This window comes from Megalopta genalis, chromosome 6 (assembly GCF_051020955.1).
Source record: "Megalopta genalis isolate 19385.01 chromosome 6, iyMegGena1_principal, whole genome shotgun sequence".
NCBI classification, from domain to species: Eukaryota; Metazoa; Arthropoda; class Insecta; order Hymenoptera; family Halictidae; genus Megalopta; species Megalopta genalis.
The window spans coordinates 14,930,558-14,935,069 of NC_135018.1; positions in this window are offsets into that span (position 1 = coordinate 14,930,558).

Consider the following 4,512-nt stretch of genomic DNA (forward strand, 5'->3'; position numbering starts at 1 on the left):
TCAGACGGTCAAACCGTGTAAAATTAGCGTGATAGTTCGTCGACGTGTTTAGGTTCTTCGTAAATTGCTTCTTACTTTTATGATTGGTAATTTATAATTGTTAGATCTTGTATATACATCTGATTTATGAATTGGTGTGTTGAGTTTAATTCCGTTGTTATTCTGGATTGAAAAAGACTGACGAATCGAAGAAGACTTTTCGTACATTTGTCGTACAGGAATTCGTCATTGACAAACTTTCGTAGCCTGCTCCACTGAGAAGATTCTGACCAGCTGTAGCTCACAGGTGAATTGAACTCATTGTTTAAAAAAAGGAAAAAGATGTATATTAGTAGGTTTTCCTTCACGCGTCTTTCTTAAACGTTATGATCAGTGTGATAGATACAAAAATATAATTAGGCCAAGTAAAATCCCAAGAGCACAGAGAGGTTAAAAATTAATTTTCATACTGATACATGATTAAAAAAAAAAATACGGTAGCTATAATATCTCACACGATTTATCTTTAACGATAAATCATAAAAAGCATTAAGTTTTATCGCCCATGCTTAAATTACGAACGTTAAACTTGAAATTCTAATCTTTTGCACAGGATATGAAAGCTTCGAAAAATTGAAACGTTTGAAAGCGTTGATTAACAGCTTGATTTCACGAAGACTGTGATAAATAATTAGAATAATGATAATGACGGAATAAATGATTTTCCAAGTACTGTAAATAAAGAATATCGAATGTTAGAAGATCTAGAAAAATTGGAACATTCGAAGGAGAGAGAACAAATTGATTTCAAATAAAGGTAACGTTGTTTCAAATAAAATAAATGTAACAGGTAAAGAGCAGATAATTTTCTAAACACGGTGAACAGCTGAATTTTCGGATACAGTGGATAAAAACGGACGAATTTTTCGAATGCGGTAAATAAAGAATGGCGAGTGACGCGAATTCCTGAAGATGTTGTTAAGGAGTGGAACGAGCCCACTGCGAGATTGATCAGAGCTGCAGATATTTTTAGCAACCCAGCACGGCAATTAGAAAAATCTGTTTTGCCTTATAAATAGACTTGCCGGGTACTTAACGGGTGAAGCAGCGTCGTCGTGTTGCTAGTTCGACGTATTGATCTCTTATGCAATTCACTCTGCTTTGAGGCCCGCGGCCGATTCGTTCTTCTAATTATGTGCCACTTGAGCACCGACTGCGATGCAATTAATAGATGAAGTACTTTTTGCGGCTTCTTAAGTCGTCTGGTGGCACCGCGGCCGGATTTCAATTCGACCAATTAACTGTAAACAGCTTCTCCTCGAAACTCGTTCCTTCGTTAATTTCGGCGAAGTCGCCGACAAATTCTACGATTGGTTTCTTCTTTTTTTACCAAAAATGAAATTCGTCGACAACAGTGAAGAAAACTTTCGCTTAACGTTGCCGAAGGAAGGGGTTGCGTTTCTCGCGTATGTGTAATTTCATCGAAACGTTCGATTGGAAGCAAGAATGTTCCAGGACGGTGTAACATAAAATCGAGACACCCGATCGTCGAGTGACGTCACGGAGTCTTTGACGTAAATGCTTCGTTGCCGTTCGGTGATCGAAGAGAAGCTGACAACACCTCGGCCACTTGAGACAAGTTCGATTTCTTAAACGTCACCCCCGCGCCCTTTCTTTACCGCGTCAAATATAGATCTTCGAATTCGATAATACGATGATCTTGCACCGATAATCTCTTTTTGTTATCTGGGGCACCTTAACCTACTGCGGGAAAAAATCTGACAGTGCACCCGAACGTTCCTACCGAAAAAGAAAAAGGGAGGGTGACGAACCGACGTCCGTTCGTAGATCCGCGTCAAACGAAGAACAATTAACTTTAGGAAAGGAACTTTAACAAAATTCTTCTTCACTGTTCTATATATAACATAATTTCCCGGCAGAACTAAATATTCTTTTCCTGTCGAAGAATTCTGATTTCTAAAAACTAACTTGAAACGCGGCAAATAGTTGACTGTTCTCAGACAGACGAAACATCGTTAAACATAACAAACAAGTATAGTAATTTTTCTGTACTTCGCGCTCAGATTGCGTACAAAAATGGACAATTTTGGAAGAGAAGATACGATTATTCGAGCCTTTTTTATAATTGTCGACAATCGGTAACCATAAAAACGAGCCGCAAGGCTCGAATAATCGTATCTCCTTTTCCCAGAATTGTCCATTTTTGGGCGCAATCTGAGCGCGAATTAGGGAGCAAATTACTGTATTCGCTGGTCAGATCAGCCTAAATTGCGAAACAAAAGTTGTCCCGTTCTATCAGGGAAATCATTAAGAACGCAAGAGTGCCAATCAACGTATAACTGCGACATAAATTGTGGTGCAGGAGGATTAATCCGTTCGCAATTATTCGTCAATTTCAGATCGAAATCAAACTTCATTTGTCTGTTATCAGTACTTTGATCGTTAGAATTAACGCGGACACGCGATAAATATAAATTCTTCTGCTTCTGATAAGATTTTGTTGAAACAAGTCTAGCGAACAGAACGTGAAGTAAAAATGTGGAGAAGTTTGATCATGCTGCAAGAATGACTGGTCACAGTGTTTCCAGAATCCCGAAGACAGAGTTTACATTCCGAGCCGCATTATCTCGAGCCGCAATGGCCGTCGGTATCCTGAAGCAGGCTATTCCCGGTAGCGAAAACAAAGGAGAAAATGTTGAAATCGCTTATCGGATGACCTGATATATTTCCATGCGTCTGATGACGTCATTTTTCGTAGTACATGACGTCGATACTGCGGCTGGCTGCCATGCCGTTAGAAAGGAAAGAGCCGAGAAATGGATTGCTGAAGGAGCGGTTCGAGTGGTTCACCGGCATTCTGCTATTCCCAGTGGTGTTACAGGCCCAATGACCTGATTGTCGAGGTAAAAAGAAGCTGCTCTCGATGGTTCGTTACCACGATCCCCCTCCATCAATACGAGGATGATGTCTGCGGTATTTCCAGAATTGAATACTGTTCCGCATGTCGTCGTTTTTTTTCGATAATATGCAGTCTTCCGTTCGGTCGAGATCGATTCAACATCGGTTTCGCCGAAACCTGTACGTTCGACGATATTGTCCAACGTTAGCAATCCTGTGTATCCTGGAGACGAAAAGATTCTTCGTTATTTTCTTAAGAAACTATGATTTTTTTCTTTCATTCCTCCATCGTCTATACTCTAATCAACATCCCGCTAAAAGCACGGGAGACCTTTGGTTATTAGTGTTATTTTATTTTTAATTACTATGTATTATTTTATTTTTAATTACTATTTTATTTTTAATTACTACTTATTTTTAATTTCTAAATACTGTTATTTTTATTTTAATTACTGTTGGTTATTAGGTCGCGGATTTTATGCATTTAGGACAAAAATATATCGAGCGCAAAATGTAACGAGTATTTAAATAGTTTATAAAAATTCTGTTGCATTATACCGAACTCGTTAAAGTTATCAGGGAAAGAAACAGATATCTATTTAGTCCCTATGTCTTACAATTAATGCGGGCTATCTTTATTTCGCATAAAAGTCTGCGGTCTAGTTATTAGTAATTTATTATTTATACTATTTGGATTGTTTATATTAGTATTTATTTAATTATTTAGCGATAGCTTTGCTTTAGCGAGCGACAATTAAATTGCGGTTTTCTATGCATTTAACGCACGTGCAGATTTTTAACATTCGCGAGAACGTGTAAATCAACGTATAACAGCATTTTCGTTTTCATTTTTGCGACGAATAATCTTTTAGTTGACAGAGGAAACTTTTCTTTGATTCTAATTTTTATACAACGGCTCATGAACAATGGGAGTTCGTATAAAGATTTTTTGGTTGATTTTATTAATGATTTCGATGGCTGTTTATTAAGAATCGATCGTCTCTTTAAAATTTGACAAACTAACGCGAATCTTTTAAAGTCGACGCTGCGAGTCGCCTTGAAAAGAAAAATGGAGGCTGCGGACCGCAGCATCTTTCCCGTCTACCAGTGGAGAAGAAGATTGTTTTCAAAATTACAGATAACTTTTAATTGACATTACGGTAGGCGGTGGTTCAGAACGAATATCATTGGTGCACTTTCTCTGCGGACTGTGTCTAAATGTTTCCACAATTATAATTCCGATGGTTTTGTCCTCCGACGGAGTCGTCGCGTCACCGTATCAAGCACTCGACAATTAGAAAGACATTGTGGAAAGGTGCTTTTCAAAGAGACCGGTCGATACTACGACTTAGAATCAGTGAAGGGAAAAGGAATTCGTTCTTATCATTCTCAAGGTAATGCCACGAGGTCAAGGTAAAAGTAAATACATTCACCCTGAGGGCGTATTACCGTAGTAGCTTCTCGCAGCAACGTTAATGCGCCCCCGAAACACGATTTCAAGGATTTTTAAAGAAAAACTACCCATTTCTACACGGTGTGGGAACATATGGACCGACCGTAGCCGATTAAATTAATATTTTTTCTAATTCTTTTCTACCTAATCGTAAAACGATG